Source organism: Platichthys flesus, chromosome 3 (genome assembly GCF_949316205.1).
Source record: "Platichthys flesus chromosome 3, fPlaFle2.1, whole genome shotgun sequence".
In the NCBI taxonomy this organism is placed as follows: domain Eukaryota; kingdom Metazoa; phylum Chordata; class Actinopteri; order Pleuronectiformes; family Pleuronectidae; genus Platichthys; species Platichthys flesus.
The window spans coordinates 27,951,027-27,973,552 of record NC_084947.1 but is presented as its reverse complement, the minus strand read 5'-3'; the positions used below and the strand labels follow the sequence as shown (position 1 = coordinate 27,973,552).

The following is a 22,526-nucleotide window of genomic DNA, read 5'->3' as shown; positions in this document are numbered from 1 at the left end:
TAAGTCTTAGTCTTAGTCTTTTGACGAACATGCATGTTAGTTTTAGTCACATTTAGTCATTTTTATCCTTCATTAGTTTTAGTCTAGTTTTCGTCAACGAAAACTCAGAACATTTTAGTCTAGTTTTAGTCGATGAAAACTAATTCCATTTTAGTCTAGTTTTAGTCACATTTAATAGCCACATTAAACTCCTTTTCTATAAAAACATATAGCTGCAACCTAATACCTTAAAGATATATATTTAATTTTAAATGTGAAAACAAAAAGGAAGAGCAGGTCAGACTGGAGGCGAACACCAACTGCAGCTTCTGCTCTGATCAAGAAGCTGAGGCGCTGATCTCTGAGCAGCTGAGACCAGAGAAACTCTGTGTTTTCACTGTTTCCATAGTTAAGAAGCAGTCAGTCACTGAGAGGCTGCTCCACGTGAACGAACTCGGATCTCACTGTGTCTCTCTGAGCGAGTGCGCGGGGCGGAGCTACGGACCGGAGCGCTATCTGGGAGGACACACACACACAGACACACACACACACACAGACACACACACTTACTCGCTCCTGATACGATGATGTTTTAAAAATTATTGTGACTTAGTAAACCACCAACATTTTCATCTCGTCTCGTCAACGAAAGTTAAAATAGATTTAGTCATGGTTTTTATTTTCAAAGATCCGTTTTCGTTACGTCTTCGTCTCGTCTTTGTCATGGAAAAAGGGTCATTAATGAATATATTTCGTCATAGTTTTCGTCAACGAAATTAACACTGCTGAGGGTGGCCCCACGAATCGTTTGTTCCTAACCCAGTAGAGACACGTACCATATTCAGAGTCAGGCAAAGATTCTGGTGGCCTCACCTGCAGAGAGGTCAATGTGTAAGCTTGTTCTACCTGTGCCCGTTGTAAACCCTCCTATGAGGCTTCAGCGGTTCAGCTTCACCCGCTGCCCACCCCGGGGGGTAGTCGCCAATCTCTGGTAGACTTGGGGAGATATATCCCTGAGGAGCGGTCTTGGATTTCTACAAGCAACATAATGAACCCACAGCTCAACAGAGACTTTCATGACTCAAATCCTGAAGTACATTGGGTCCAGTATTAGGCTCTCTGATGCCTGTCTACCATTGTCTACATAAGTGGACATTTTTGTTAGTTTGATTTACCCATCAATTAAGTTTTCCTATGACTTGTATTGCCTTTGTATTCTGTCTCTGTTGAAATTTTTTTCCTGTTTTCTTGCTGCTGGCGGTAGTCGCTCTCTGTATTAGCTCCTCCGCTAAACACAGCTGTTTTTCTGTAGCACTACGGCTAAAATCACTGGTCTGTAGTTAAACATGTGGGTACACATAACAACCCATACTCTATCTTGCTTAGTGATTGTGTTCTGTTTGAGCTCACCCTCGTAGCTCTATAGCAGCGATGTCTTCTCTCTCTCCCTGTTGCTCTACTGCTCTCTCTTGCTCCGAGTGTCTTGTTTACTTACTTCTCTGCCTCCCTTAACAGCAGAGGTACCGGAAATAAATGTAGTGTGTTGACAGCGATGGAGGCGAGGCTTAGCGACTTAGAAGCTCGGCTCCGCAGCCTAGAAACTCTGTTAGCTGTAGTTAGCCGGCGGAGTCATGTAGTTTAGCACGTAGCTTAGCCTTAACAAGCAGTCCCCTGACAAGTCCCGTGCAGCAGGGAGCCCAGGGCAGCTGGGTGACGACCCGGAGGGGGCATAGTGCTAGACTTAAAAAGCCCACGATTAAAGAGCCACCAGCTCACGTTTCAAATAGATTCGCTCCACTCAGCGAGGTACCTGCTCATAAACAAACTCTGATTATTGGCGACTCGGTTCTGAGACACGTCAGGTTAGCGACACCAGCGACCATAGTTAATTGTATCCCAGGGGCCAGAGCCGGCGACATCGCATCTAAACTAAAGCTGCTGGCTAAAACTAAACGTAGATTCACGTCGGCAGCAATGACTCCCGGCTTCGTATGTCGGAGGTCACTAAAGTGAATGTTGAGTCGGTGTGTGCTTTCGCAAAAACGATGTCGGACAAAGTAGTTTTCTATGGCCCGCTCCCTAATACAGCAGGTGATGACATGTTTAGCCGCATGTTGTCTTTTAACCGCTGGCTGTCGAGGTGGTGTCCTGTAAACGGCGTGGGCTTTATAGATAATTGGCTAACTTTTTGGAGAAAACCTGGTCTTGTTATGAGAGACGGCGTTCATCCCACTTGGGATGGAGCAGCTCTCTTATCTAGGAATATTACTCAGTCATGACAACCCATAGTTGGGACCAGGAAGCAGAGCTGCAGTGCTAAACACTTCTCTGCGCTCCCTCTGGATCAGTCACAAAACCCCATAGAGATTGTGTCTGTCCACCGTCCGATTAAATTATTGAAATTAAACAATAACAGAGCGAGAACTCCACACAAAAATTGAATACAAATTAAAACAACCTCTGAAACAATACAGGAAACCCAGACTTTTAAATGTGGTCTTTTAAACATTAGATCACTGGCAAAAAAGGCTCTTTTAGTTAATGAAATAGTCTCTGATTACAACATAGATTTATTGTCCCTCACTGAGACGTGGCTGCATCCTGATGAATATGTCAGTCTAAATGAATCTACTCCCCCCAGTCATATCAATTCACAGGTTCCTAGAGAAATTGGGCAAGGAGGTGGAGTTGCTGCTATTTTTAACTCCAGTCTATCAATTAATCCTAAACCTAAACTCAGCTACAAATCATTTGAATGTCTGGTTCTTAGTCTTCCACGCCAATCCAGGAACCACCAACAGCCAGTCATATTTGCTGTAGTTTACCGTGCTCCCAGGGCTTATACTGAATTTTTAAAGGAATTCCCTGAGTTTTTATCAAACTTAGTCCTAAAGACCGATAAAATTATTATTGTTGGTGACTTTAATATTCATGTTGATAATAATAAAGATTGCCTTAGCGTAGCATTTATTTCAATACTAGACTCTATTGGTTTCAGTCAGTGTGTGCACAAACCTACTCATTGTGGTAACCACACACTTGACCTTGTATTATCGTACGGGGTTAGGGTTAGTTCTATCCAGGGCCGGTCTTTCCTACAGGCGACATAGGCGGTTGCCTAGGGCGCCACTCAGAGGGGGGCGCCAAAAACTGCGCCGAGCAAAAATAAAAATCCCCAAAAAAACATTATTCTTTTTTTGCTAGGCAGGGTTTTTTGCGCCCCCTTCTATATGTGGTATGACCCAAAATATTGTATTTAATTACTTTGACAGTGATTTAAGTAGTTTCATTAGAGAAATCAGTAAATGACAGCAGCGCTCAAGAGGAACGTTTGGAACGGGAGCAGTTTCACCCCGTCCAGTCTCTTTGGGGGTTCCGCCCACATGCCAGGTGCAGTCTGGATGAGGAAGTGAATGCTCCATGTCTTTACTGCCGCTGCATTCATCCTGTGTTCTACATGTTAGTAGTTGGTGAGAGTCACCTACGTTAGCTCCTAAAGCCTTGCTTGATCACCACGAGTGTCATTGAGACGTGTTGACTGGTGAAACTTAGAAATTCCGCTGAGCAGTGAGGGGAAAATTGGAAACACTCGCGCATTAGGTGGGCGGGGCTACATTCGTATAGGTGTTTATTTTACCTGCACGTCGTCTTGCAGGCGTCGCGATAGTATATTGTTTACTTTACAGTGTGTAGTTCAGCTCCGACACACACAGACTCTGTAATTCATGTATTGTTATTGTGCTTAATAAAGACCAGTTATAAGCTAATGTTCAATAGGTCTTTATTGTAAATGTTTGTATTTCTTTATGAGTGATGATGTATATTAAGATGTTTGGAGGAAAGACACACCATAATAATTGAATGTATGTTTTATGCACTTTAAAATGCAGTCTCACTCAGAGAAATACTTGTACTTGAAATTGTGTTTAATTTGAATAAGATGCAGTCTGGATGTGGAACTGAAGGCTCCGTGTTGTTATTGCTGCTGCATTCATGCTGTATTCTACAGATATATTATAATTTTGGGACCCATTACTTATATCTCCAACCAATATTTTGTCATAAAAAAAATGTATCTAGCATTAGGGTAACATGATGCAAAAATCGAGGTACGAACCTCCTTGGTGTTGTCATAACATGCTAGCACATTGAGGCTTATGGTTATAGTGTGTGTGTCCAAGCAACTTCGACGAAGAAAGAAATAATTTTATATTAAGTTTTCGTGGAAATCGTTTTGAAAAATATTTTTTTGGGGGTTAGGGTTGGGGGGCGCCAGGAGTGAAGCTTGCCTAGAGCGCCAAATGTGCTAGGGCCCGGCCCTGGTTCTATCAGACCATAATTTAATAACCTTTGATTTTTCAATAACTGAATATATGCCACTAATAAAAAATTCATTTTCTAGATGTCTACCTGATAGTGCTGTAGCTAAATTTAAGGAAATAATCCCAAATACATTTAAACCCGTATTAGCAGTAGATATAAACAACAAATTCTTTAAAACCCTGAGCTCCATTGAGATCGACCACCTCGTCGATAGCTCTGCAGACTCATTACGATTAACATTAGACTCAATAGCGCCTCTAAAAAAGAAAAAGGTCAAACATAGTAAATTAGCTCCGTGGTATAATTCCCAGACAAATGAGTTAAAACAATTATCACGAAAACTAGAAAGGAAGTGGCACTCCAGCAACGATGTTGAAAATCGAATAGACTGGAAGTATAGTGTTAAAGAATATAAAAAGGCTCTCCACAAAGCAAGAGCCGCCTACTATTCAAAACTAATAGAAGAGAATAAAAACAACCTCAGGTTTCTCTTCAGCACTGTAGCCAGGCTGACAGAGAGTCACACCTCCACCGAACCCAGTATTCCTCGATCCCTAAATAGCAATATCTTTATGACCTTTTTTAATGATAAAATTCAAACTATTAGAAATAAAATCAACCATCTCCTGCCCTCAATTGGCACTAATACCCTCCCAACAACAGAGATCTCAGAAACGGCTGAGAATCCTACCCATTACTTAGACAGCTTCTCTCTTTCGTAAACTGATCACTGGCTTCCAGTTAAATCCAGAATAGAATTTAAAATTCTCCTCCTCACCTTCAAGGCCCTTAATAATATGGCGCCATTTTACCTTAAAGAGCTGTTAGTACCTTATAAACCCACTAGAGCAATCCGCTCCCAGAATTCAAGCCTACTTGTTGTCCCTAAAGTCTTTAAAAGTAGAGTAGGAGCCAGAGCTTTTAGCCATCAAGCTCCTCTGCTGTGGAATAAACTACCACTTTCAGTTTGGGAGGCAGACACCATCTGTTCGTTTAAGAGTAGGCTCAAAACCTTCCTTTTTGATAAAGCTTATAGTTAGAGCTAATTAGTGCGGCAGAACGTTACTTGTTCTATTTTATGACACATGACACACAGAACTTCTTTTTCCAGCTTCTCCTTCCTCTTCTCCATCCCTATCCCCCTTCCCCGGAATCCCTTTGCTTTATCACCCGCAGATCCAGGGCCTCTGTGGCCGCACCATGGATTGCGGTTTGTTGGTCGCGCACAGGGGGTCGCGATGGTGGATCCAGTGTGGCGGATTCTGTGTCGTGTGGGCTGATCGTGGTGGTGGTGGCGGACCCTGTGTCGCGTTGGCATCGGGTACGGGCATTGGACCAGGACCGCGGCGGCGGCTCGTGGTGGGTGGCGGTGGACGGTGACTGAGGACTGGAGTGGCGTTCTGGTCTTGATGGTGGATCGTGGTCCTGCTGGTTGCTGACCATGGACTGTGATTGCAGCGGGACTGCTTGGCATTAGTGTTGTGTCGTTCGTGAAAGATTTGTTCGTTTTGAACGAATTGTTACAAGGACTCGGGAGTAACGAGTCCTCTCAAAGAGTGATTCGTTCATTTTCTCGTGGCTGCGCATCGGGACTGTTGCATAGGCTGCTGCAGGTCACATGGAAAATGATCCAAAGACTCGTATCCGGCAGATGAACGAATCACTGATTCGAAGACTCTGTTGGCAGAAGAACGAGTCACTGATCTGAAGACACGGTCGGGAGGTGAACGATTCGTTCATCTGCCGGGTACGAGTCTTTGGATCATTTTCCACGTGACCTCCATAGGCTCAGAAGAGGTAACAGATACCTCATTCCCTATCGCGGGACCGCTGTTAAAAAGCAGCCATGACTGACAGCTTTTATGTGGCAGATCATATTTTTTTTAGGAAAAAATCCTCTATTATATACAGTAAAACATGATAGTTTGTATGGTTTTAAATTGTCATTTATAGTCATACTGGCATTTAATTATCACGGGAAATAATTACACTGCACTAAACTGTAAGTGTAAATGTAAAGTGAAAATAACAAAACCAGTCATTATGACTTTTGAATAGGGCTGAACGATATGGGGAAATAATCTAATTGCGATTTTACCCCCCCCCCAAATATTGCGATTAAGATTTAATATGCGATTCTTTTATTTTATCCTCTCTTCCCCTCCTAAAAAAACGTAATGAATGATTTAAATATGACCAACACAATATTAGATACTGTACAATATTCTTTCCCACATTTTTATTTAACTGCTCATTACAGAAACCAGAATAACAAATTGGTGTGCATTTAAGTAATTTAATCAGAGTCATTTTAAGTATAAACACAAGGCATGCACTTTTTTTAAAATATAGGTGTCTTACTGCTCTCAAGTCAGTAACATTTCCAGTGTTGGGAAGGATACTTTCAAAACGTATTCTGTTAAAGAATGCAGAATACATGCCCACAAATGTAATCTGTAACGTATTCCGTTACATTAACTAATCTGAGTAACGTATTCTGAATACTTGGATTATTCCATATTGAATTACATTTTATAAGTGTAGGAATGTGGCGTTGTTATAGCCAGTGGATCAGCAGCAGTTTAAGCTCTGTGTCCGCGGATGCGGCGGGCCAGCTGGATGTGCTGGCAGCGTGCGGATCAGTAGCTCCGTAGATCCCCGTTCATGTCCGGGTGAACGTGCAGCGGTATGGAGGCGCCGGGCCGCAGCAGGAACAGCTGAACACCTCCGTCTCGCTCTGGCGAAATGAGCTTGGTCTGTGTGGCCGACACGTTGGCCGAGGACTCTGTGGGCAGATGAACGAAACACGTTGTTCATCTGCCGGGTACGAGTCTTTGGATCGCTTGCACCCCCCCGTTGAAACGAGCGAATGACTCAAAAAGAGATTCGTTCATTCTAGTGAACGAGATTCAAAGAACCGATTCGGTAAAAAGATCCGAACTTCCCATCACTACTTGGCATGTCATGTTGGGTTTTCCTTCGGGATGCTTACCCTCATCAAATGCTGCTAGAGACTTTAATCTTTAATCTTGAAGACTTTAATCTTGATGATGTTTTCCTGCACGTGGCATCTATTGCACTTCTGTCCGTCCTGGGAGAGGGATCCCTCACATGTGGCTCTCTCTGAGGTTTTTACGTATTTTTACCCAGTTAAAAGGGTTTTTAGTAGTTTTTCCTTACTCTTGCTGAGGGTTAAGGACAGAGGATGTCACACCCTGTTCAAGCCCTATGAGATGAATTGTAATTTGTGACAATGGGCTATACAAATAAAATTTGATTGATTGATTGAAAATAGAAAATGTATCATATTCAACTGCTAAGGCTGATATACACTTCTTTTTCACTTTGACTAATTGTAAAGAAGACTTTTAAAGCTTTTCGACTACCTGTAGGCTACACCATAACAACATATAACCAAACCTGCTGTAACTAACTCCATTCTACATAAATCTGTACCTTTACAGTCCTATAAGGTCCCCTGTAAGTATAGTCCCATGAACCAGAAACCTCTGGGGGATATCCTACTCTATGATGTGATAGACTTCTTGCCACTGCCTCTGTCTACACCTGCAGATTTAAATGATGAATGGGACAGGGATAACATGGAACAAGATTATGACCATAACCAAATTGTTCTTTGAATGAGGCCATGGTATCACTACAGATTAAAATCAATTTCATTGTGATTTTATGCAATACACCAACACAAAATAGTCCATCATTTGGAAGAGGGGGGAAATATTACATGGATTTCCGTGCATATGTATTCACCCCCTTTATTGTTCACCAGGATTTGAGGGGACAGATGGGGCTTCTTCAGTCTCCTCAGGAAGAAGAAACGCTGATGTGCTTTCTTGACCAGGGTTGAGGTGTCGAGGGTCCAAGAGAGGTCCTCAGAGATGTGGACATCCAGGAACTTGAAGCTGGTGACACGCTCGACCTCCGTCCCGTTGATATGGATGGGGGTGTGTGTGTCACCTTCTTCCTGTAGTCCACAATGAGCTCTTTGGTCTTTTTGGTGTTGAGAGCCAGGTTGTTGTCGGTGCACCATGCTGCAAGGTGCTGGACCTCTTCTCTGTAGGCCGACTCATCGTTGTTGCTGATGTGGCCAATCACCATAGTATCGTCTGCAAACCTGACAAAGGTATTAGATACATGTATAGGTATGCAGTCATAGGTGAAGAGGGAGTAGAGGAGAGGACTTAGCACCAAGCCCTGTGGCACGCCGGTGTTCAGGATTTATGTCTTAAAATGGCCCAGTCAAAGCCCAGACCTAAATCCAATCGAGAATTTATAGCAATTCTTGAAAATTGCTGTTCACAGACGGTCCCCATCCAATCCGACTGAGCTTCAGCTTTTTTGCCATGAAGAATGGACAAACATTTCCATTGCTAGATGTGCCAAGCTTGTAGAAACATACACTAAAAGACTTGCAGCATTCAACAGATGTCAACTTTTTTGTTCTCATTATTGTTCGTGTCACAATAAAAGGTATGTTGCGCCATCAAAGTACTAATTCCAGTTTGTAACATTACAAAAAGGGGAAAAAGTCCAAGGTGGGTGAATACTTATGCAAAGCACTGTAGGTCCAAGTTGACATATGAGACCTGCAGTGCATTTTCTTTTGACTCAAAAAGCCCTTAACTGCAGAAAAGACATAGGCCTGAGATGTAATATGTAAGAATAAAATACTATTGACAAATTTTAAAATAACAAGAGATTAATGCACAATTAACATAGGAACACATGGTTATACTGTCAGACATAGTGACGTCTTAGACAAATCTTTTTTTCAGCCATGCTGGAGACAGAAGAGTTGCTCTCCTGCGTCTCCAGGGAAGCTTCTAGTGTGTCTCTGAATGTGGTGGCGGCATGTTAGGTAACAAGATCGCTACACACCCAGCACTAAAAAGCTGAAAGTCTGGACTCAGAAAGCATCTGTGGTCAAGATTTTCTTTCTACCCTTTCCTTTACTCCCTTATCTCTGCTTCATCCTGGAGGGGAGGTCATTAGGGACAGGCAGTAGAGAAAAAAGAAAGGAAAACACAAAAAAAGACAGAATAAGAATTCTTCATCCACATCTTCAAATGGACAGCACTCGTGTGTGTGTGTGTGTGCATATACGTACTTGTTGCTCCAACATTAAGCAACAGCGTCCCACCATTTGTCTTTTGTGGTGTTGTCTTTATACAACATGTTTCGAGGATCATAAAACTCACTGTACGTCTCCACTTCAATTATTAATTTAATGTCATCCATGTTGACGATCTTCTCCGCTGTTTGCTCCGTTAAATGTCGGGAGACGAGGGTTAATAACGTATTCTCCACTCAATCCTATGTGGAGAATACGTAGCCCCCCCCCCTCTCTCTCTTTTTATCTTTATGACTGCTTGTGTGGCTGTAGTGGATGGGCAGAAGGGGACATTTTATAATGTGGTTGTTAAAAGTGGTAAAATTAAAACTCCTGGACAACAGAAGGTGAATACAAAGTATGGGATGCATATTTGATCATTTATATCATATAAAATATTTCATCAATATCGTTTAAAATCATTTTCAGTGTGTTTCCTGTCGCGATACGCTCGCGTCAAGCGAAAAAAATAGACTCAACACTGAAACGATCGCTTCATGGCGCTAGGCAGCCTTGGCGCAGCGCGGCGCTTTAGCATCCGGTGTGACCCGCACAACGGTTTAACATGGGAGTGGATGGGAGCCAGCTGTTATTTGAGGCTTGGCGCCACGCTTATGCCACACTTTGGCGTCCCTTCCGCGTCCGGTGTGAACCCAGCGTTACACTGGTGACCTCGCCTCTCACCCCTTGTCAACTGAGATTGGCTTTAGCCCCTCCCGCAACCCCTCAAAGGAGAAACAGCATAGATAATGGATCGATGGATACAAAACTGCATCCACTCAAAGCTGTGTGCAGTACAGTTTGACATTCACCCATTCACACACACACATGCATACAGTGCATCTATCAGCAGCACTTGTATGTTTTATTATCACAAAAATGCATTTCTATGTGTTGTCTTGATAAATGCTGTTTACTTAGAAACTCCCAACTCAGAGCTGTGTTTCTCTATTACACAGGATTGCTGGTTTTATTCAACACTTTAACACTTCCTGAAGAGATATTTCATATAAATCCATTCCTGCAGTTTAAATAGCACACCCTCCCCTTTTCCTTTAAGAATTCTAACATTCAGTATTAGCAGTGAGTGCTCAGTTTCATTGGTAGGTGAAGTAAGTTAAAATGTTCATTGTAATTTTAAGATGTTAATGATTTATTTAATATATATAGTTATATATAGTTTGTGCAGTCAGCATGTTAACCATAGAAACTGACTATGACTTCAATGTTTGTTGGCATGCAAATCTTTTTCTCTAAGCAATTTTTTCTCAAACTTGTATAAACTACTTGTCACATCTTAAATGAGAAAATGTGATCATTTCTCAACCTTCTACTAGATAGGGATGGGAAGACGACCTGAAAACCTGGCCTCAGATAACAAACACAACCACAATTGTGTATGAATGTGTTTGTGAATGGGTGAATGGCAAACTGTAAAGTACTGTACTCCATGACTAGAAAAGCGCCATATAAATATAGGCCACTAAGACTATTTACTACTGTTTCAGAATGTAACAATTACTGTTAGACCCCGGAAATGCTAACATCACTATCTCACAGGATGTTATACCCACAATCATTTTTCGCAGTAGTGCTCCAAACGTTAAGTGCAGAAGCACCACTGGCTATAGCTAAACGAAAGATAGCTAAAAGGAGATAATGAAATTGAGAACCTGTGGGAACATCGGTGAGCCGTTTCAACGGTAGAGAGACCACCAGGAGTGGCCTCAAGACAGAAATACTGGCTTATCACAAAAAAAAATCTGATAACTCAGAGTGCTTATCTTTAAGTATATGAGAGGCAGCCTGAATACGAGGAAAAGTACTCAATCTGAAGCACAGGATATTTGTACAGCAACAGTAGTAGCAGAGCAGATTTATATATGAGCAGGTGCTATTTAAGAGAGGACATGCCATTGAAGAACTCACTGCATTTTCCACAGTCAAGGCTAGGTCCACAACACCGCTCATTTACTCACTCAACTAATCAGTAACCATTACAGCCAATATGCACCTATGCCTTACCACCCTCCCCCAAATTAAAGCAATAACCAACTAGAATGACCACACAGGCTTGTATGCCTCCAACAGTGCAGTTTCTGTGTACATATGTCTACATACCTTCTACCAGATTCATATAAAGGTCACTGTAAGCTACACCTTTGACATCTGAAAACATAGTCACTTTATCCTTGACTCCAAGTGACAACTGATTCCAACAAGCAGCCTTGGATATCACATTCAAGAGGCCAAAACATGTTTTTTGAAGCCACTGTCACTTTTCACGTCATCCTTGAGTCCAAGTTGATGTTTGGCTAGATGTGATGTAATTCCGTTTGGGCAATCCTGATATACTGAGTTCAAAACAGACATGTGACATTGATCTTATGATCTTTGACAACCAAAATGTATTCAGTTTATCTTTAAGTCAAAGTAAATGTTTTTACAACATTTGAACAGATTCCCTCAAGCCGATCATATCATTTTCAAGAAAAACATAGACATACTTTGAGAGGCCACCGTGACCTTAAAGGGGACATATTATGCCCATTTCACCACATTTGATATGGTTCCTTTGGGTCTTAATGAAATGTCTGTAACATTTTTTGGTAAAAATACCACAAGGATCATTTAAAACAGCACCTTTTTACTCTGTCTAAAGCAGACCTCCTCAGATCGACCTGTTTTGAGGGCCCCGCCCCCATCTTACCCCACCCCCTTTCACCCCTCTCATCCCTCCCCCTCCTCAACCCTCCCCCCTCTCATGGAGGTGTAGGACATAACGTTTTTACCTCCATTAATTAGCCTGTGTTTGAATGTGTTCTCATTGCAGAATGCATTCAACATCTATAGGGCAGATTATGGACCTTTATGTCTAAGAGGAATAGAGCAGTAAGTTTTTTTTTTTATGCATGCGATATAAGTCATTTCTGCAATACAAATATAACTGAGGAATAAAATACATCAATTACTCTTCCCTCTGTATTACTTTGCTTACTGCTCATCTTACACATGTCAATTGTTAACATGTTACAGATCAAACATTAAAAGCACACAACTGTTTCTATAAACTTTTATTGTCAGAAAGATTGCTAGAAAGAATGCCACAGAGCTTTTTAAAAATAGTTATTAAATGTACTGGCTGGGACAGAGGTAATAAATACAAAAAATACCAAGTATAATGAAAACATTTATTACAAAAATACAATTTGTGCCATCAGTAGCCATACTCTAAACAAAGGAACACTTTATATTTGTGTGTCACCTTTATTCTCTAAATACAATGTAAACTTTGCTCAGCCATTACAGGTATTTGTCGTAGAGAAGCTTTGTTAGCTGTTGTTGGGGCCCTCTGGGCCGGAGAATCAGGGTGGTCCTGCCCTCCTGCTCGGTGCTCCAGATACGCAGAGTGTTCCCTGATGCTCAGGGAAGTTATACAGGGTTCAGACCTGCCCTTGATTGAAATTTGACACATAGCTGGCTATAACTTCCTGCTTGTCAGGTTTCTCATACTTAGCAGAGAGGTCCTCAGGTTTTGAGATCTTCAGCACCTCATTCACATATGGGGCCGAGTCCTGAAAAACCTCGTGAAAGATGAGATCCAACAGGTTATCCACGTAATCTGTAATACAAATTGAGGGGAAAAGTTGGACATTTTGCACTTTTTGTATTTATCATTTTCTTTTTATAATTATTTTATTCTATTTATCGTGAAGACGATAAATAAATGGTCTTTAAATCGTGAAGACCATTTAAAGACAGCAGTTAATCGATATGTTATTTATGTTTCACATACTGTTTGTACATTGTTTGGCTTTTAAATAGAGCCTGTGAGAATCACGGAAGGTTGCATCTGCTTTCACCGGCTTTGCTGTGCCCTCGCCCTTCTTATATATTACATCTGTCCCCCGCCGACACACAGGACACACCTCAAACAGCTCCAGGAGGCAGTTTTCATAGACAATTTATGTGGGTGTCTTATGAACAGGGTTGGAAGATTCCATTCTATTAGAACGACAAAGATTTCACCAAAAGGCTGCAACAGCTAAAAAAGTGTAGGATGGAAATCCATCTGATTATTGAAATGTTTAGATTAAATATTGAGTCACTCACGTCACATCTGCTGACTCAGTCAAGACTGTGATTGAGTCATCAGGATCATAGGTAGCATCCTGTGGCTCTCCGAAGTCCATACTTGAACAACTTGGGTTGTCCTCTCCCTCCTCCAAGCGAGGTCTCTTACAGCTGAGGTCCCAACACCAACATCAGTGCAGCACAGTTTTCTGTGTGCCTATGATAAAACAGACACAGTATCCATGGTGTCACAACAAATGAGATGCTGTTACAACTTAAACACGGAGACACAATCAATAACATGAAGAAGTAACTGAGGGTAAACCAACCTGTACTTTTGTAGTGAGGTCGCAGTGTTTTCATAGAAAGCTGCGTTCCATGTGTGCGCATCTGTGGTGGGTCCGTCTGGCATGCTACGTGATGTAGCCTAGCACCGTGAACAGATGTGCTTGCCTGAACACCAAAAGCAGCAATGTTATTCACTACTGTCATGCATACAAGGATACAAGGACACATTTCCCCAACTAGGGCTGGTAATGAATAATCGTTCTAGTCCCGCACATTATGACAACAACTAGGGATGAGCGAGTACAGCATTATCTGTATCTGTATCTGTATCTGTTAACCATATGAATTATCTGTATCCGTATCCGTACTCGGAGTGGGCGGGGCCTAACCCGGAAGTGGGTGTGATTTAACCCGGGAGTGTGTGTGTGTGTGTGTGTGAGTGTGTGTTTGAGTGAGTAAGAGAGAGACATAGAGAGAGAGGGGGAGAGTGTGTGTGTAGCTTAATTTGTAATATTTTTTATACCACTACTACCTAGAATGTGTCAGACACTCAGTGCGTGAAGTAAAATAAAACTGGTTAGAGCCAACTGACGGTTTAAAAAAAAAAAAAAAAAGCTCCAACGACTGGCAGAGAGAGGGAGAGAGAGAGAGAGAGTGAGAGAGAGCGTAGCCAGACGCTAGAGAGTAGACACTTAATGCGTGAAGTAAAAATAAAAACTGTTTAAAAAAAAAAAATCTCCGACAGGCAGAGACGCAACGCGAGTCGCTTTCTACCAGCACCACGTCTGAACGAACCCACGTTTAACAGAACTCTACTGGTTAATAAGTAAGTACAAACTGAAATAAAAACAAACTTCAAGCTGAAGAAACCCTAAACGTTAACCGAAAAGACCCGCGAACCTGAGTGACTGAGAGAGACAGAGAGCTGTTCTGTGAGTGAGTGAGCAGAGCGGTGTGTGAAGGGGAGGAGCGCTGTGACGCTGTGTGAGAATTTTCATTCAGTCCGAGCACAGATAATGACTCGTATTACTCGTATAATACTCGTGCTCGGCAAAAGTGCTTTATCCGTACATCTCTAACAACAACATCCTCCGGTATCTTGAACGAGCGGCCGTAGCAGCAGCTGTAGCTGGAAGTTAGGTTCGTGAGTGTTGTGCTCTCCACGCTCTTTCCGTCCGTCCGCGTGTCCTCCCTGGTGTACTGTGCCGCCGATTTTTTCCCACGGCAGCACTGGGCTGGAAGTTAGCTACAGCGCCAGTAGCAACCTTAGCAGCTACTGACGGCCGGCGCAGCTACAGGCGGCCGGATGCCGCGGCAGCTACGGCCGGCGCAGCTACTGACGGCCGGCGGCCGCGGCAGCTACTGGCGGCCGGCAGCCGTGGCAGCTACGGACGGCCGGCAACCGTAGCAGCTACTGACTGCCGGCGCAGCTATGGACGGCCGGCAACCGTAGCAGCTACGGACGGCCGGCACAGCTACGGACGGCCGGCGCCCCGTAGCAGCTGCTACGGACGGCCGGCGCCCCGTAGCAGCTGCTTACGGCCGGCTGCCATAGCTAACTTCCAGCTACAGCAGCTACTAGGCACACACCAGCGGAGGGGGGGAAAGCGCGTGGAGAGCACAACACTCATGAACCTGCCGTGCGAACACCGTTCACCGTGGACTCCGACGCCGTCTTCTCTCTAAGACTCGCCAGCCGTCCTCGATTAATTGTTCAATAACATTATTAACAGTCGAACATGAAAACTCCTGTAAAGTCTCTCCCTATCCCCCACCAGTACATACTAGCCCCCCACCCCCTCACACACGGCACAACATGCTAACGGCACTAGCCTCCACACAAAATGTCTAAAAGAAGCAAATACCAGAATTATTTAAAAAAAATACTTCGTTTCCCTCGTCTTCAGTATTGCGATGGAAAGATGGCGCCGACCCCTCTTTCAATAACAACCTTTTAGAGAATCCAGCGTTATATTGGCCCAGGTTGATAAAACAGTCAGATTCAAAGTGGTGGCAGGAACGTTGACCGAGCTTCTATAAAGTGGGAGGGTCCATCTAGGGGTGGGTCGAGTGGTAGTGGGGGAGTGCATAGAGCTATGGGGGAATGTACTAAATGGGCATTTTTCGACTATGACGTCTATTTCGGGGGAAATTCCATTGGACGCACTTTAGCACATAGTTTCTGAAATAGAGGAACCACAACAAATCACGGGAGTGATTTTTTTCCAGAGTTTTTGGGATGGTAGACATGCCAGATACCCAAACTAATGTGTAGAAGCACTACAAAAGTGGAATTTTCATAATATGTCCCCTTTAACATTTAGTTACCAAAATCAAATCAGTTAATCCATAAGTCCAAGTAAATGTTTGATCTAAATCTGAAAGAACTACTTGATGGCCTTCCAGAAATGCTTAATGTTTTTTTTAGTGTTTTTGTGTATGCAGTAGAGGTAACATAATAAAGTAAACCGGTAAGTACCACCTGCTACTTCAGTATTGACACATCTCTCTTCAGAGGAAATCTGCCTAAATTAGTCCAGGTCTAACTCCTGCTGTGGTTTTCAGTGCAGATACAGAAAACAATACTGCAATAGTACATTCTTCAACAGAATGCCAGTCTTTCCACAGATCTACTACCTTAATATTGGACTATTTATGGCCTCATTTATGAAGAGTCTTGAGACACAACATTCTTAAATCCTTGAGTTATTTAGAAAACAAACCATCTAAATTGACCACTAAAGTCTAGCATAGAATAGCTTTTACGAAATATGCATTTATATATATTTCAGTATTTTGACAGTATTTTGTATAACCTATTATCCCAACTTTACATAGCACCATTCATTGTGAAGAAAAGTAAAGAAGCTTTGTGTAATCACCTCATGTACATTGCGGAGGATATTTATTATCTACCAACAAATGTATACAGTGGTATGACATATTATTGGAAAAGCAGCTATATTTACTACACAGCTCTTTATAATGCATCCCTATGGAGTATAAAACATTAATCCAATGATGTGTATCCCGAAGCATAAGATCACACTAATGGCACTGGCAGATCAGGGTTACACACCACCCACCTGCACTTAAGAGGATAAATCATCCATCAATTCCCTTTTAAAATGGACAGAAAATGTATTGTTCCATACACTATGCCTCACAGCCCCAACAAATGAAGAAGACAGTATCAGCGTTAGTCCTGGGGCAGACTCACAACAACGTATTGATGTTCTCCCCCATCACCCTCTAAGTGAGTATAAGGTATCACAAGCTCCAAGGTTGGCGCCAGCCTCTGTCTTTTATGCACCGCAAACCAGAATTAATTGCAAATCAATCGAACAAAGTACAACTGATCAGTAAAGCAATTAGTAATTTTAGATTTTTGTCCAGGTTTAGTTTTCCTGAGCCTTCAACTGCCTTATATATTTTGTATCTATAAATTGTTCTATATTTTTTAAATACTTATAATGAGCTTTACCATATATGACCCTCAAACGTCTGACTGTAAGATACACTTTTTTGATACAGCTAAATCATTTTTGACATGCTGTCAGCTGTAGCCCTACCACCGTACTCAGAAGTATAGGTCTTCACAAAAAGCCCTGCCTTTTTGTGTATGACACTGCATGTTTTTAAGTTAAGATTTGGCTGATGCCTGAACCTTGTTGATCAAATATAAAAAAACAAGGTCAAGATAGTATCCCAATGTGTAATATGTGAGATGTATTTTGAGGAAATAAATTATATAATGTGAGTGCTGCACACAGATATGTATGTTTTAGAAATATAAACATATCCTTGATGTCATAATTAAAACAAATGTGTTGAGAGGCGTTGGACTAGTGGACGAAACTTGGACTATGGGCAGAAAAGGTCTCTGGTTCGTCTCTGGTTCGACTCCACAGAGAAACAACAAAAAGACGAACCTGGATTGATCTGTCCAAAAATCCAAGAGGATTCTCCCTACCCTGTCTAGTACCCCTGAGCAAGGCACCTTATTCCCCCAACATCTGCTCCCCGTGCGCCGTACATGGCTGCTCACTGCTCTGTGTGTCCTGCACCAGATGGGTTAAAAGCTAAGGTTAAATTTCCTACATTGCATGAGTGTGCCTGTGCATGTCTGTGCATGTGTTTAGGACAAATAAATGTATAAAAAAATGTAACTTTTGTTCTAAACATATTTATTGAATCGCCTTTCAGGAGACCAAAGGACGCTTTATATATGTCCGTGAGGACAGAACAGAAGCGAAAGAAAAAGATGTGCACAAAACAAGATTTATTATTATTATTTGTTATATATGCTTATAGCTGTCCTTGTAAGGAGTTAAAGTAAAGGGTTGAGGAAAATCTGGTGCAAGGAAATAGGCATTGATTGAACTAGAAGAGACAGCACAAAGGCACAAAATACAATATTCTCGTGACTGTCATTCAGTGTTTAATATTCAGGTGATTAGTATGTTTAAATGAAGTTTCGGATGTATTTTAATCACCAATGATGTATAGATATACTAGTTTGTAAGAACATTAAGAGGCTCTGCCCTGAGCTGCCACATACTGACAGACTCAACATAATAACCAGAAATATGGGGATGTGATGTTTGTTTAGTGTTTATTAATCCCTCAGCTAAACTGCAAATCAAATTGTTGTTGTTGAATCAGAGATGACTTTGACAATGACGACAGAGGAATTATATGTCTGGCAGTCTTATCAGGCTCCCAAGTATATCCCATGTCAGTTGTTTGTGCCGACACCAGGTTCAGTCAGAACTATCAAAGTATTTATGCTGTCATGTTTCAACAGAAAATCACCTCCAAATCCTACCTCGCTTTTTCTCCAGCATAATAATCCCTGAATGTGCTAGGCATCTTGACTTTTTGTGAGCATTTACTCAGCAGAACGGGGTAATATCAACATGTTGGGAGGATGGGAAAATACAAGAGCTATAACATATTATTTAGCAGTAATTTCCCCTTGACAGGTGATAGGTAATTTTCATGTCCATTCAGAGGTGGACCAGAGCTATGATTAGGATAGTGTATGATAAGGACTGTGGTAATACCTGTTTCCATTCCTCATTCCTCCAATCCATTTTATTGTCGCTGACCACTGACTATGCTAGAGAAGCAGCATAAATAAATAACGATATTCGAATACAATAAATAACATTTAAATACACATGTAAAGTATAGACACACCTACTTCCATATCATCCTCCTGTCTGGTGAGGTTTTAATTTTTATTTCTTTGTTCTTTTCATCAAAAAAGACAATGTACACTCTGACTTTTATTTGATTGTCTTTACAGTCTGTCTTATCAACTGTATTTTTATAATTACTGAACAAACAGTATGTATTTCACCTTTTAATTCATGATTAACTCAGTAAATTAGAACAGAATGAAAAAATTAACACACCACAGGAGAAAAAACTAAATGGTCTGTATTAGAAAAATACTTTTGGTTTACTGTGACACTTTATCAAGTGGAGCACTGACAACTGAGTAGGCAGTCCTTCAATGTGGCCAAGGACACATTTGTGTTTATACTAATTAAAGAATGTGGCCAAATGCATTCGGACGTCAACCCTCATCCACTTATTAGGGGGTTAGACGATCCCTGGCTTCTCCAGCACCATTCACCCACTCTGTTATTCAAACAGAGTGTAAATGTGAGGTATGATGGAGGTGCTATGTGTGTGAATGGGAAAGTTATAGTGTAAACCAGAGTGTAACACAAACAAAAGCATATGCACTCTTTTTTTAAACTTCTAGGGTCTAAGGACGTGCCCAAGCATCTATCTATTTATATCTCAGCTATAACACAACCCACTGACCCAAGTCTCAGCTCTCGTTTGCATCTCTGCACGAAATCCTTTGTCACTCACAATTGGGATTACAAGCCTTAGGGAAAGAGTGGCACACACATCAAATGTTGCTCGCTTTGCACAATTAGGGGATTGCTTGGTTCGCCCAACTTTTGTGGACAGAATGGAAGAAAAAATCTGAAGATAACAGCAAAGTTTACAGTTGTTGAAGTTGCTGCTGCTATTGTGGCATGTATTGACAAAGATGTTGCCGTAATGCAAATTTGTCATGTGGACACATCCCATCAAGCTTGACATGAAGTATGAAGTCATTATTAATTCCCAATTCATCTTAACCCTTCTAACATTTGGTTATATAAGAGTTACCAGTTTACTAATTGACCTACTAGTTTCTAGGGGAGCGAGTACACCATTATCTGTATCTGTTCAACCAACTAAATTATCCGTATTTGTATCTGTACTCGGAACTTAAACGGGAAGTTGGTCTTTTTTATTGATTATTAGAAAACTACCGACAGAACAGCCATCAAATTAAGCTTCAATTTGATGTTTTTGATCACAGGAGTTAGAGAACTATTTAGAACAAGTTTTTTATAAACTTCAGTGATTCAATGAACACAACACATGCAGTATTAAGAAAGATTAGGTAAAATGCAGGTTTTCCTAATAATACTCTAATCAACTTTTTTTTAATTACATTTGAAAAGTGTGATGTTTGTGTGCGTGACTGATCACAGGGCTTTTTTGTTTTGTTTGGGGAAACCACTACCTTGAAAAGTCTGAGTTGGGACAGAGAGAGAGTCTAATAGACAACTGGTTGGTTTAGAGAAGGGGTCGGCAACCTTTTTCACAATAAGTACCGATGTGAACGTTTCTTGTTACTTAGTTTTCCACCTCAAAAATCCATATTGAGTTTTATTATTGAACCACATTAATATTTCCAACAGATATATATAGAACAATCCTTTGAAGAAACATGTTTATCTCATTGTCTTTGCAAGATTTAAAACCTTTGAATATTTATCTACTAAGAAATCACCTGTGTGCCAATGATTATGGCACTGCGTGCCGCCTTAGGTTGCTGACCCCTGGTTTAGAGGATGAAACTATTGAAGTCAGTTTAGATTTAAAGATTGCTGACACCTCCACCTCTGCCTGTTCTTCGAGGAATATGAGTATTGATATGGGTGGGGGGCGTTGCTTCATTTAAACCCTCATATTCACCATTTTCTAGCCAGGTTTCAGTTAGACACAGTAAACAGATCTGACGATCAGTAATCAGATCATTATTGAGTAGGGATTTGGGATTGAGTGACACAATTTATCTATCTATTTTTTGGTACTGATATAGTGGTTGTATTAACTTCAATTAGGTTTGAATGTACTACTCCTCTCCTGTTTACTTTAGATTTTATTAATTTACATTGTCAGGGGCAGACACAGTTACTATAGGATATTGGGGGAGTGACTGCTCTAATAGAAGTGCAGAGAGGTATGCAAATCTGCCTCCATGGTCTCATCTCTAGAGTATCATGGTGAGGACTGTCTAAAAATGTAGTCATGTTTCTAGATATGAGAGCCACTCCATCCAAAGTGGGATGAACGCCATCTCCTTGTCTACGAAGACCATGTTGTTTTGTGGACACCACCTCGACAGCCAGTAGTGAAAAGATGATATGCATCTGTACACGTTACCACTGGTCATGGGACCTGGAGAGCTACAACTGCTTTGCTCACACTGGCTTCTGGGGACTGGCGAACTATATCAGCTAATGATTTGCTTTCCATGTTGCAGAGCCACATTTCCAAATAACAAATCCTCGCCTCCATCCTGGCTAATAAACTACATTAAGTACACTTACAGTTATTCTTAGTATCTCATTATTATGAGATAGTATGTCATAATTATGAATTACTATCTCATAATTAGGACTTACTATCTCATTATTATGAGAACGTATCTCATAATTATGACTTAGTATCTCATTATTATTTAGTATCATACTAAGTCATAATAATGAGATACTAAGTCATAATTATGAGATACTTTCTCATAATAATGAGATAAGAGAGCAGGGGAGAGAGAGGGACAAGCCATCGTTAGCTGCTAAAGCTAACTTGCTAGGCTAACCCTAGACAGGCGAAGCGTGTAAATCACCGTTAATTAGCGAACAAGTGTGGATCAGATAACCTATGACTTAGGTCAATCCATTTCAAACATCAAAACAATTCCTCCACATGACCAATTTTCAAAAACAATTTGAAGTCTTGTCTCTTTACACAATGCTCTAGATGAAATTTGAGCCTCAGTATAGACAAATCTAAGATTTTCCCAAAAAAAGTGCCTGTAAAATGCTCATATCATAAATGGGCTTTACACACATGTGAGACTTTTTTTTATTTTTACTCAGAAAGTTTACCAAACAAAACATCCCCTTATTTTTCAATAGAAATGTGTTTCTTCACTTCAAAAATTTAAATATTGTTCTCACAGTGGTTGTGATTGTGCTTTGATTTCCATTACAGTTAGATTTGACATTTAAGGTGATAAAAAATTCTATAAACCAACACAAGAGGCCTTTGTGCAGCTTTACTGGTTCACAATGATAACACCTGTGCTCAGATAAGAGAATTTGTACTCAGACAACATGCTGCTATCACAGGTACAATAAAGGAAAACGTGTGAAACATGTGTAACAAAGAACTCAGTCTTACAGGAATTCCACTTGTTCCCAAGGTCTTTGAGTGCCTTGTGGCAAATCATCATGGAATTTCTCTATTTATTTTTATAAAGTATACTGAAACTGGGAAGCATTATTTTCTAAAAAGTTTAAAGTTTAAGTGATATTTCATTAAATAGTCTAATTACTTTAAGAATGACTAAAGATATAATTTGATGATG

The 22,526-nt window shown here is 41.1% G+C and overlaps 1 long non-coding RNA gene across 2 annotated transcripts; it reads right to left on the bottom strand.

Annotated features, from left to right (window-relative positions):
• Positions 1-12,544: 12,544 nt before the first annotated feature.
• Positions 12,545-14,132, bottom strand: LOC133950376 (uncharacterized). 2 transcript variants are annotated; one of them, XR_009920268.1, is made up of 3 exons: positions 13,837-14,132; positions 13,547-13,724; positions 12,545-13,055 (listed from the first exon to the last, which is right to left on the bottom strand). It is a non-coding gene; the product is annotated as an uncharacterized LOC133950376 (long non-coding RNA). The 2 variants fall into 2 exon arrangements; XR_009920269.1 differs by lacking the exon at positions 12,545-13,055 and adding an exon at positions 13,062-13,438.
• Positions 14,133-22,526: the final 8,394 nt, after the last annotated feature.